Genomic DNA, 13895 nt, shown 5'->3' with positions numbered 1-13895 from the left:
GTGATCACTGAGATCGGTTGTCCCAGTGCATTCCCCCCTGTGGAACATGCCCCAGCCATTTTGTGGGCTGGGGCCCACTCCCCGGCAGCCCTGACCCCTCCCCCTAAGAACAAAATAACAACTTATACAAACAAACAAGACCAATAAAACAATACAAACAAAAAAATGTAAAAATTACAAAAACATCAAAATAAAAAAATAATTACCCAAACCCAACCAAACATCCATCCCACCCCCACCCCCCACATACAAAAATCCAAAAGAAATTTTTAAAAAACATTTTAAAAACACTCTGTGCCCCTCCTGCAGTAACACTGTCCTAGTGAGGCCTGTCAGGCCCCGCCCCAGGCCAGATGGTAAGTGGCAGAAAGGAGCAGGGCCCTCAGGCACTCACTCAGGGGAGTCCTCCTGGGCAGCAGGCAGCAAGCACCAAGCAGTCCTTATGAGGCTTCAGGCCCCGCCCCAGGCCAGATGGTAAGTGGCAAGAGCAGGGCCCTCAGGCACTCACTCAGGGAGGTCCTCCTGGATCCGTTTAAGATAGCGAAAGGTACCCGACAGGGGTGCCCTCTGTCCCCGTTACTGTTCATTATGGTGCTAGAGATAATTACAAATAAGATAAGGAAAACTCAAGATATTCGGGGTATAAAAATAGGAGTGAAAGAACACAAATTGAAATCATGATCTTATGTTGTCGCTGGAAGACCCAAAAAAGAGTGTTGGTAAAGTATTGGAACTACTAGAGGAATTTGGAAAACTATCCGGTTTTAAATTTAACAGAGCAAAAACCAAAATAATGACCAAAAATCTGGAAGAAAAGACAAAAAATGATCTCGAAACTCAAACAGGGATTAAAATTGCCAAAAAAGTAAAATATCTCGGAATCTGGTTAACCATGAAGAACATAAATATGATTGAAAATAACTACAAGAACACATGGAAAGAAATAACAAAGGACTTGGATACTTGGAACAGAATACACCTCTCTTGGTTGGGGAGAATGGCTGCGATCAAAATGAATCTATTACCAAAATTACTCTTTTTATTCCAAAATTTACCGATAACTAGGGGAATTTCACTATTTAAAGATTGGCAGAGACTACTTTCTAAATTTATTTGGCAAGGAAAAAGACCAAGGATTAAATTCAAATTGCTCACGGATCAAAAAGACGGGGGGGGATTTGCGGTCCCAAATTTACAGTTATATTATGAAGCAGCATGCCTTTGTTGGGTAAAAGAATGGATTGTCATTAAAAATAAAGATTTGTTAGATCTAGAGGGTTTTAACTTAAGATTTGGATGGCATGCCTATCTGTGGCGGGATAAAGGAAAGAAACATAAAGATTTTTCTAACCATATTATTAGAGGGCCACTGTTAGAAGTGTGGGAAAGGAATAAAAAATTATTGGAACAGGAAAACCCCCTGGTGGTTATCACCAATCAATATACTGACAAAAAAGAAAATAAACACTGAAGGGGAAAGATGGACATATGAAGATCTATTAGTTAGAAATGAATCCGGGTGGAGAATCAGACCATATGAAGAAATAAAAAATAAGTTGACGGGCTGGATTCAATATCACCAAATTAACTCCATGTGGACGGAAGATAAAAAGATTGGGATAAATGAGAAGAAATCTAGATTTCAGATTGAAATAATAGAAGGAAGAACAAAATTACTATCAAAAATGTATAACGAGTTACTTGAGTGGGACACCAAAGATGAGGAAGTGAAGGAGGTGATGGTGAAGTGGGCAGTGGACTTGGGTTATAATATAGAGTTTGACAAATGGAAGGCTTTATGGTGTAAAGGTATGAACTTCACGGCATGTACAACACTCAAGGAGAACATGTATAAGATGATGTACAGATGGTACATGACGCCGGTAAAATTGGATAAAATTTATAAAACAGGTGATAAAATGTGTTGGAAATGCAAGAGTAAGGAGGGCGACTTTATACATATGTGGTGGTCATGTGAGACACTTAAAAATTTTTGGGAATCTATCTATAATGAATTAAAAAAAGTCCTCGAATACACCTTTAGCAAAAAATCTGAAGCTTTCCTCCTGGGGATAATTGGCGAAGAAATCAAAAAGGAAGATAAAACATTTTTCCTATACGCAACAGTGGCTGCCAGAACCCTCATAGCACAGTATTGGAAAACATCTAAAATCCCAACGATAATAGAGTGGCAATCAAAACTATTTGACTATTTAGAACTGCAAAATTGACACAGAAAATAAGAAATCAAAAAAGTACAAAATTTAATAATGAATGGGATAAATTTAAGTTATATATGGAAACAGAAATAAAAGGAAAATAAAAATGTTGATAAAAAACAAATATATATTTGAAAAATTCACAGTAGGTATGAGATAACGCTTACTACGTAAAAATTGCTTGAAAAATGAGACACTGCGGATAAAAAATATGATAACTTTATTCCGAAATCGAGATAAAGGGAAGTCGATGAGTGTTTGTCAATGTAAGTTGAGTTGTCTATGTTTTTATGTATTACATGTTTTGTTTCCCCCCCCTTTTTTCTTGCATGTGTAAGTATGTTTGTGATATGTATGATATGTATGTATGTTAAAAAGCAATAAAAATATTTTTTTAAAAAAAAGATTAAGAAAGTGCGAATTTGGTAGGTTCACTTTTAAATACTGTATAAACTGAATTGAATTTCTGCTCTGTACCCAGTCAGCAATGTCTGGGTTGCTGTATTCTGCATCGGCTGAAGCTTCCAAGTCATCCTCAAAGACACCTGGAACCCACTGCAATCATTGTAACCAGGGAATCCTTAACTCCCAGTTCACACCTTCGCCAATGTCCTCCATTCTTTTAAAGAAGAATAGTGAGCATTTAAAACAAACTGGCCTCTTTTTGTCCAACTCCTGAGATGGGTACAAAGTAAATTGCTTCCACTCTCCACCCCACCCCCCATACCAATTCTAGCACCCTGGTTCTGGGCATTTAACACCCAGAGTAAAATAAGCTAACAAATGCTTGCGTCTTACTCACTCTGCAACATCACTGGGGATTCTTGGCTTTTTCCTCACCACAGCTTCCTCAATTCCCTTTCAGGCAACACTTAGCTCCTCAGCACAATGTAGGTTTGGCAAATCTTTTCACAGCTTACTTGGCCATTGACTGCTGAAAATGCTGAGTCCTCTAGATGTCCACTCTCTGCTTTGTTATCGTTCAACTCATCAACAGCTGCCTGAAACAGTGTGCACATCATTCCATGCTCTCACTGACTGAGGCTGCAATCTCATGCTCACTTACCTTGGAGTAAGCTCCAGTGAACTCAATGGGACTTTCTTCTAAGTCAACTGTAAGCCTCCATTCCATCCACGACAGGTGTAGGGAATGGATCTTTGTGTCTGGATGGATCACGACCTGCCCCCATGGACTACTTTGACAGGTGGGTGACCTCTCTCTTCCCCCATCTAGGCAATGAAGAGGCATTATTGGAATACAAGGACACATTCCAGCCAGGCAAAAACACTTTGGCTGCAAAGCAGAGCCAGTGAGGGGTTTGACTGGGGGGGGGGAGTCCCAAGGGCTGGATAGAGAGGCCTGGAACACAAAATTAGGCCCCCTTGGCCTATGGTTCCTCACCACTGAGTTATATTTCGGGGGCAGGACCTTCTCAGTGTTGACCCTTCATTTGTGTAATTCCTTCCATCCAAGGATATTCAGCTGGCCCTATTAGTTCCATTTCAAGATGCTTTTATTTAATAAGGAGACAAGCAATCTAAGGCTTGCCTACTTAACCTTTTTGTTTTGTTTTGTTTTTTGCTAGTTTAAAATTCTCTACTTAATTGATTTACAAAATGTTTTAACTGATTTTACCAAATGGTTGGCTCGACTTTTGGGATATGTTATTAACGGACAACTTTAAAATGCTGGTGATATTGTGAGGGAGGGTTTCTCAGTCTGTGAAGAGGCTGCAATTATCTAGAAAAATAAAATAAAGTTATCCACTATTGTTGCACTCAGGATTTTTGTAACACCAGGGTTTTCTGCAACAGCTGCCCAAAGCAGCATCCATGGGAATCACTAGGAAGAGAAATGAAAAGGAGTGAATGTGAAAGAGAAGGGAAGGAAATGTGATTGAGAGTAGAGAGGTTTATTAAAGTTTAACAGGCAAGAAGCCCCAAATGACTATATTTAGCCCCAGCTAGGATGTCAGCTGTGAAAATAGTGTGCTGGCAGATGCTGGTGGGGGCCCATCATCCCCCTCCCAGAGGAGCAGGATGCTATCACACACACCCCACCCCAGCCGCTTGCCCGAATTGCCCTCCTCACTTTTCCAGCTGCTCCTAGCCTTGATGTCTGCAGCCATGAAAGCAAATGTGAGGGCAGCTATCAGCACTGAGTGCTTGCCAAATCCCAGGGCCACTATGTGACCAGGACAATCTTATGCCAATACACCACACCAACACAGTGGACTCTCAGTGACATTGAGACACTTGCTATTGGGTGCTGAGGGCAACAGAAATTCATTGGCCTCCTGACTTTAGTTGACGGAGTTCAAAGCTGCTCCAGAAAGCCACGGGCAGCCAGCACAGGTCATAGTTTCGGGGGCTAGGTTGGAACAAGACGACTGTCTCTAGGACCAGGTAAAGTGGTGTCTTGAGCCAAGTGGGTTATCATTCTCAGCAAATGTGCTCAAATCTCATCTCCCTCACTTTTCTTTTCTTTGTAAATGGAATCCAGAGCATTTCAACCCCAGGGATTGACAATTCAAAGCATTGCTTGGGAATGCATTCCCAGTTTGAAAACAAACCAAAGCAACCAGTGGTATCTGGTTTGGGATGTGGTGCTGTTTCCTTATCACTGTGATACAGAAGCCTTTGCTTGTGGGAACACTTTTGCATGAACCCACAGTAGCTTGCTCATGGGTATCAATAGCTTACAGACATGGGTATCAGTGCAGCTGTTCAGTATAATGGCTCTCCAAAACAGTTATACCAGGGAAACCTGGGACACTATTTAATAAGGAGAGTGCAGGAACCATAGCGCGGTGGCAGAGCACAGAAACACCACCCCACCAGCTACCAGGTGGTGAAGGGGAGAGATGGAGGGAGAAAAAGGGGTGTCACAAAGAGACAGAGAGACAAAGAAGAGAGTGGCCCACCCTTATCAGGTGCAGAAAGAAAGCAACCAAAATGATCAGGCAACTAGCGCAACCACCCCATGAGGAACGGTTACAATGTTTGGGAATTTTAGTTTAGAAAGTAGGTAAGTAAGGAGGGAAGCAAATTATAGAGGGGTATAAAATTATGCACGATGTGGAGAAAATGGACAGAAGTTTTGTTTGATATCCAACTTCATATAACTAACATGCTTAACTCTAATTAATGCATGAAGGGGTTAAGACCATAGAAGTAAGCTGTCCTGTCAGACCTAGCTATGTCACTCCCCTTCACCTTGCGAGGAAGGGTTACCAAACTTTGTATTCTCATTTCTTCTTCCACCATGTGAACCTGACCAATTATGAGGTCTGAGCTGGATGCTCCAAGCTTTAGACCATATGGCTTTAGCAAGCCATCTTTGTGTTTCCATACAAATAATAAAGAAGCATTTACCATTTTGGAAATTAATGTTATACTGCCTTGTTTTTTCTTGCTTCTGTATGGAAAAGCAAATGAATCTGATCTCTGAAGAGTTTGTATGTAAACCAATTTTAACCTCCCAAACATGTGGTCTCTTTCTATGCTATGGAAAGTGGGGAACTTTGGAACCAACTTAGAAAGGGATGTTTTAAAGGTTTGTTTTTCCATCCTTTACTTTGCTGCATGTTTTGTAATCTTAATTGTCTTCTGGGGTTCTCTCACCAAAGAGTACTTGCTCCAAATCTGGATCTAGGCATCCAGGGAATTCTACTTTATTTATACCATTTTTATTATTCGTTTACCAAATAAACGAACATCTTTTTCTCTGTCAATCACAATAATACAAGAACCTGGGGTCATCCAATGAAGCTGAATGTTGAAAGTTTCAGGACAGATAAAAGGAAGTACATAGCTGAACTTTGGAATTAGCTACCCCAAGTTGGTCATCACCCTGAATGGCTTTGAAAGGATATTAGACAAAATCACAGAGGACAAGGCTCTCTGTAGCTGCCATTCATGACTGTTGTGTGTTATCTCTAGTATTGGAGATGGTATGACTCTGAATACCAGTTGCTGAGGAGCACAAGTGGGGGGGGCTGCTCTTTTGCTTATTTCCTGCTTGTGGGCTTCGTGTTGGCATCTTGGTTTGCCACTGTGCCAGACAGGATGCTGGACTAGATAGGCCTTTGGTCTGACCCGGCAGGGCTCTTCTTTTGAATACATACAATAAAAAAGGACCATCAGACCTTGGGTCACCTGGTTCTTGCTGAGAACCAGGTGGTTCTCATTGGAAGCTGCAATGTTACTCTCCGGGACCATTTGTAATGGTGGTGTTTTGTGTTGAAACAAAGGTGAACTGGAAACTCTGGAAGCTCTGCAAACGCCATCTTGGTAGTCAAGATAACCCCACAATTAATTGGTAGATGTCGTAAGAATGAGCTGAAATATGTTAATCTTCACTCGCTTTGATATAAGCTAATTGGCTTCCTTTGATGTTGCCCTTATCTGTGGAGTTTGGGGTACTGGAATCTGACCCAGAAAGGAAAACTACCTGTAAGATTTGGGTATGTGCCACCTATAACTTCATCTAGTTAGGTTTAATGATGGGAAGTCTTGGGCAAAGTGATGTATGGTGCTTTGTATTTAAAGAATGTATAAACATTTGCTTGGGTGTGGACAAGCTCTTCCCTCGCTGCAGATATTGTATCTGTAGAGGCTGGAAGACCTGTCATGCTGATTTGTTGTAAGTCTACACCTTTCTTTTAATAAAGCACTTGAAGTGATCACTTTGGCATTTTTGGCATCCTTCTTCGGTACACCTGCACCCAACCACTCCCACAAGCCCTCCTTTGCGCTGGTGGATCAGGACATGCTGAACCGCAGCAAAAGGAGAGAAGACCTGGAGCAGCATCTTCCTCCTTGGGCAAGCTATCACAATGGTTCAGACACCATGGCACCTACATCCTGCTGCCAGGGGCTGCCTCCTCCATTCAAGACCTTTGTGCCTCCCGAAAATGAGCTTTGCAATTAAAATCCCTGCCTAACTGTTTCTAAAGGTAAAAGAAGTGCCTAGCTCCAGGGTAAGGTTCACACCTAGAATGTGTTAGTTAAAGAGGAAAAGGGGAGGATGAGACTATGAAGCTGTTTTGATTTACAGCAGTACAGACCTAGCACAAGCCCTTAAAAAAATAAGTGCAAAGTTCCCCATACCACTCTGTGGCTTGCCTTGCTCAAATATTTGGGGGCACTGGCACTGATAAGCACCGGTAGGCACTGAGTAACATGCCTCTGAAACAAATATGCACAAAAGTGGCACGTGCTAATTTATTAGTACAGACGCCCATGGTTAATTGACATGATGGATGACCATAGGAACGAAGGAAGCTGCCTCTAGCTCAGTATAGTCAGCACTGACTGTCAGTCTCAAGGTCTCAAGGTCCAAGGTCTCAAGGCATGGGAAACTCCCAGTTTTACCTGGAGATGCCAATGACCGAACATGGAACTTTCCATGTTCCAGGGAGATGCTCTGCCACTGAGCTACTCTCTTTCATGAGAGGCTGTCGTTCTTCCTCAAGAGCTGTCTCAGTAGTGCATCCAAGCACCCTAACAGCACAGTAAAACAGATTGTGTTTTTTTCCCCTTTTTCTTTTAAAGAAGGAGCAGGAGATCTGGAGCCTCTTGCAAAAGACCTTGGAATGGTAACAATTCCACTGTCTCTGAGCAAGGCTACCAGGTCAGAAAAGGTGTTAAAAGCCCCATCCACCCCTTTTTTTCCTGCTGTCTATGGTGTGGTGATGGCAGAAGATGAACCCATCCCCAGAGCATTTGAGCTGATTCATGGCAGTTAATTATTGGACTGGAAAGGCAGAACCAGAGTTGGTGAGTCTGGAAGGTAAATGGAGAGGCTGTGGGGCTGTGGGCGAGGGGAAAGAGCAAGCTAATGGATCTCGGAAATAGCTATATGCTCTCCTTTTCCCTTGTTAGTCTGACAAGGAAACTTGGAAGTAGGGAGGACTCTTTGCTCCAAAATTAACTGCATTGTCTTCCCCCACCCCTGCATTCCTCTCCTGAAACAAAATGAAAATAGAGCAAAGGGAATTGTTAACATCGAAATGTCAAAGATCAAGCCAGCCTACCTAATCATGAGATTGGTTTGGGGGAATCGTACAATTTAAATCGTTTCGTTGTTAAAATTGTTATTTAGAATTAACAATAAAAGTATTTTCTTTGGGTCACCTTATTTAAACCAGGGACAGAACGGAACATTTGGTTCTGTTTGCATTTGAAGGCAAATCTATAAGCCTGCACTTCCCAAAACAAAATGCAGTCATCATTTGAAAAAAGGGGGATTTTCATAGATAGCTACTGCCCAGTTTTACTCACTGATTCTCATTTTCTGTAGCTTTTTCAAAAGCTCCTGTTTTAAGAGTCATGGGATTCAATAAAAACGAAGGTGGGCTTCTTTTTACAGCAGGGGAGGGAAATCTGTGGCCCTCCAAATGCTACTGGACTCTCAGCTCCCATCTGCTCCAGCCATCATGGCTAGTGGTCAGTGACAGCAAGTGTTGCAGCCTCACAACATCTGGAGGGCCACAGGTTCCCCATTCCCAATTTACAGGGATGGGGAACCTATGGGACCTCATGTGTTGTTGGGTTACAGTTTCCGTCATCCCTGCATGCCTGGAGTGGATGAAATATTCTCATCCCTGGTTAAAAAGACTGTGGTAAAAATTAGGAAAAGCAAATTGGTCAGCTTCAGTCTGGTTCTCATCCCCCCCCCCATCTTAGGTTCAGTTCTGCACATCTTTACAGCAGTTCACATTTAATTATTTGCTTATATTACAAAAAGCTGCTTGTGAGAATTAATTTAAAAGCAAATTTCTCCTACAGTCCACATTTCGTATGCCATTTTGCCTAATATGTACACTTTGGCAAGCGCTTTTCACTGTTATAATGCATTTTTGTATGGTAGCTGTGTTTTCATGAACATTACACAAATACACATTACATTGCTTAGTAAAATTTATAGAAATTTTATCTCTTCTAGACAATCGTATGGAAGTCTGTTCAAAGTGAAGCCTCGCTTGATTTGTTAGCTCTTTCTCCGAGCTTAAGTATACTTGGGCAGCCAGCAAGTGCATTTGAAAGATTGCATATCACGACCCAAGTCCCATTGAACTCCATGGGGCTTTACTTCTAAGTAAACATTATGTTACAAAAATGAGGACATTACAAACAGACAACCTTTCATCTCTATCCCGTCAGTGGAAATTTGTTTTTTCTCCCTCTGGTCTTCTGTTTTCTCACCTTCATGCACTTAGGCAAAAATATTTACCGGTTTTGTCACTCTGACCCTGTTCCCCCCACGCTTCTTAAACCCATTCACTGGCTTCCTATCCGCTCCTGGCTCCTACACAATATTCCTGTCCTCCTCTCGAAAGCTCTCAATGGCTTTGCCCCTTTTTTATCTCCCTGACCTTATTTCCTGACATGTCCCTTCCTGTGACCTTCCCTCCTCCAGCTCTACTACCCTGAGCCAGCCAAAGGTCTTCTGCTTCCTGAGATGATGCCTCCCATTTTCTGTTGTTGCCATAATTCCTCCAACCACTTCCTGAAATTGCTCTAGGCAACTACCTCCCTTATTTCCTTCGCTAAAGCTTAACTGTTCCAGAAGTCCCGTGGGACACCTCCCTATTCCACCAGCGGGGAACTATTTTTTAACCTGAAGGCCACATTCCCACATGGGATGGAACCAACAACAAAAGGACCAAGGACCAACGACAAAAGTGGTTTGGGCAGTAGATGGGATTCTTACCTTGGGCACAAACACCAGAGGGGTTTACACACACACACCTCTCTTTCCAGGGGTGCAATAGGTGTTATCATTGTTGAGAGTTATATGCCAATCAGGTAAAAGTAGTCAAGGAAGGCAAAGGCAGAACTGGTGAGGAGTGTGGCCCATGGAGAGATGCAAGGGGTGGATAGAGAGACCTCTCCCCACATTTTCCCAATTCCCATTGTAACTAAGACAGGGTATGCATTATGATCTAATCTCATAGGGTTGTATTCAACAGAGTTCTAAGACTATGACTCCATCAGTCATGATATCTGCTTCTTCTTTGATGATCACTCACAGCAGAGTAAGATTTTCTTCCATGAACATGGTCTTAACAGTGAATCCATAAGTGACTGTGGAGGTCAATTCTGGATCCACAAGTCTTTCCAGTGGGGGCTTAGGTTTCTGGGCAGGAGTTTGCGTGTCTTCAAAGTCCATGACACTTTTGGCAAAAGCTGTTCTCCAACTGGAGCACTTGCAGGCCAGTGTTTCCCAATTGTTGGTGTTTATACTACATTTTTTAAAAAAATGTCTTGAGAGAGTCTTTAAACCACTTTTGTTGACCACCAGCATTACACTTTCCATTTTTAAGTTCGGAATAGAGTATTTGCTTCAGAAGACATCAGGCATCCGAACAACATGACCAGTCCAATGAAGTTGATGTTGAAGAATCATTGCTTTGACACGGGTGATCTTTGCTTCTTCCAGTACACTGGCATTAGTTTGCCTGTCTTCCCAAGTGATGTGTAAAATTTTCTGGAGCCACTGTTGATGGAATCTTTCGAGGAGTTGGAGATGGCATTTATAAGTGGTCCACCCTTCACAAGCATACAGTAAGGTTGGTAGAGGTTGGTAGTATAATAGGTTTGTAAACAAGTGCTTTGGTTTCCCTGTGAATATCCCCGTCCTCAAACACCCTGCTCTTCAATCAGGAGAAAGCTGCACTCGCAGAGCTCAGGGGATACTGGATTTCTGCATCAGTGTCGGAATGATAACTGCCCAGGTAGGAGAAGTGATCAACACTTTCCAACATTACACCATTGAGTTGGATTTGTGGCACTACAGAGGGGTTGTTTTGTGCTCGTTGGTGCAGCACTTTGGTTTTTGGGGGTGGTCATAATATAATTATCATAGAATCATTGTATTGTATGGGACCCCAAGGGTCCTAATCATAGAGTCACAGAATTGTAGAGTTGGAAGGGACCACAAGGATAATCTAATCCAACTTCCCGCAGTGAAGGAATATTTTGCCCAAAATGGGGCTTGAACCCAGATTAAAAGTCTCATGTTCTACCGATGGAGCTATCTGGAGAGTGCCTTCTACTCCAACTCTCTGCAGTGCAGGAGTCTCAACTGGAGCATCCATGATGGATGGTCATCCAACCTCTGCTTAGAAACCTCCAATGAAGAAGTCCACAACCTCCCAAGGGAGACCGTTCCACCGCTGAACAGTTCTCATTATCAGAAAGTTCTTCCTGATGTGTAGTCAGAATCTCCTTTCTTGTAACTTGAAGCCATTGGTTCAAGCCCTACCCTCCAGAGCCGGAGAAAACAAGCTTGCTCCATCTTCCATGTGATAGCCCTTTAGATATTTGAAGATGGCTACCATATCTCCTCTCAGCCTCCTCCTTTCCAGGCTAAACATACCCAGCTGCCTCAACCATTCCTCATCAGGCTTGGTTTCCACACCCTTCATCATCTTAGTCACCCTCCTCTGCACACACTCGAGCTTGTCAATATCCTTCTAAAATAGTATTCCAGAATTCTCCTTACAGGACTGAGCATTCTTTCCTTCTCCTCTCCCTGTGTGCCCTCTAATCTGTTTTGTAGGCTCCTCTAGAGGAGATTTGGGGGTGGTAAAGATGCGCATTGGGGGAAGGAGAGGATCAATCTCTATTGCCCTCACAGGAATCCTTACTCTGGCTCCCACTAGCATAATGAGTTTATTCAACAATACGGTCCTTATTCTTGACATGCCTCCATTTCTCTGTGGTTTCCCTGAATATATTGTAGATTGCAAGCCCCTTGGGTCAGAGATCTGTCACACCTGTTCTTTGTAAAGTACTATCTACAGAGATGGCAATATATAGACAATGTTAATACTAATGCTAATAATAACAGAGAGGAGTAGGACTGAACTGTAAAACTGCACATTGACAACATTCCTCTGCACAAGTACCTGAAAGAAAACTCCACTGAATGCAGTAGAGTTGCTTGCTTATGGCTGAGTGTGCCTTTCCCCTCTTCCTCCCCTGTCCCTTTTCCTCTTATGTATCATGTTTCTTAGATTGTCTTGTTTTAATTTATTGTACACAAGCTATTATAAGAGCCTTTTTGGTTGAACAGTGGGTAGTACAAATGCTCTAATTAAATAAATAAAGGAGAGGATGACATTTTGTTGCAGGCTGATTCACACAAAATATAAAGAATGGTGCCTGTGTGAACACATAGCAATGCTACTGTTAAAACATGCACCGTGTAGAATGAACAGTAGGTTTGCCTCCCACAGCACTGTTATTCACAAACATATTGCACAAACAGTGTACTTTAGGCACAAAGTTGTGGAAATGTTTTTTGGGTGCCACATGTGAAAATGTCTTAAGATAAATGTTATATATATATATATATATATATATATATATATATATATATATGCAGGTTTTGGTGTCCTCGGGTGTCTTCCCGTGTAAAAGTTGGGGTGTCTAGGCGACGTTTCGACGAGGTCTCACTCGTCATCTTCAGGCTGGTGCTTTCGGCTTCTTGTTACTGGAACAGAGCGGGATCTCAATGTTTGAGTTCCTATAAATACTGTAGAGGGGGTGTGGAACTCAAACATTGAGATCCCGCTCTGTTCCAGTAACAAGAAGCCGAAAGCACCAGCCTGAAGATGACGAGTGAGACCTCGTCGAAACGTCGCCTAGACACCCCAACTTTTACACGGGAAGACACCCGAGGACACCAAAACCTGCATTCCTGTACCCGTGAAAATCTACGAAAGCAAATATATATATATATATATATATATATTGATGGCCTTCTTGGTTGCAGAGCCAAACCCTGCTGGTTTTCAAAAGATGCTGCCAGAGATAATCTCTCTAGGAAGACAAGTGTCCCAGCTGCATTCCTGATGCCAGCTATCAGGATGTTAGATACCGATATCATCCAGATCCAGCACTGAAATGCTTACAACAGAAATACTGCATCTCTAAGCCTGCCTTGGAAGGTCTTCTGTTCACACATTACAGGTTTATGTGGATAGAGTACACTTTTTGAGTTGGGCAGTTCAACTGCTGTGTGCACAGGTAAACACTCTGCACACTTGTTGAACAACGTATGTGAACACACCTCTGAAACAGATGGAAATTTTTCCTCCAATTTTAATTTTAGGTGTGATTTCTGCATAGACTATGGAACTCTGTTTAAGCTCAGAAGTACTCTCACCTTTTATTTTTACTGTAGGTGAGCCAGACCTGACCTCTGCCATTGAAAGCAGGTTATGGAAGGTGCAACCAGGTACCAGGGTATGAGTGCCTAACTTCCTGGAAAACTGGGATAACTTCTAATAAAATGCCTTTTGAGAACTCAAGTTCTGAGGATAAGCAGAGTGTTGATGGAATTTCTCTTTTCTTAAAAAAAAGACATCCTAGAAGCCTTTTCCTCAACCACTCAGATTAGTTTTAATGACTCGGGAGAGGGACTCTGTACATGCTCAGAGGCAAGCTCGCCTTGAAAAAATCTTGCTATGTTCCAAAATTGAACATTGGATCTTGGAGCTTCTGGATTTCGGGGTTATAGAGAGGTTGGTTTGAGCTCTTGAAGCTGCTTCCTCCACCGCCTCTCTTTCACTCTCTGCTGCAAGGCTGGTTGGAATCAGCGGGCGAGCAGCAGCGAGATCCCTTTAGGGACGTCTAATGGGCCGATTCCATTTCAATTGGATG

The sequence above is a fragment of the Podarcis gaigeae genome (genome assembly GCF_964106915.1).
Source record: "Podarcis gaigeae genome assembly, chromosome: Z".
NCBI classification, from domain to species: Eukaryota; Metazoa; Chordata; class Lepidosauria; order Squamata; family Lacertidae; genus Podarcis; species Podarcis gaigeae.
The sequence above is the reverse complement of the archived record's forward strand: the minus strand, read 5'-3'. Positions refer to the sequence as shown.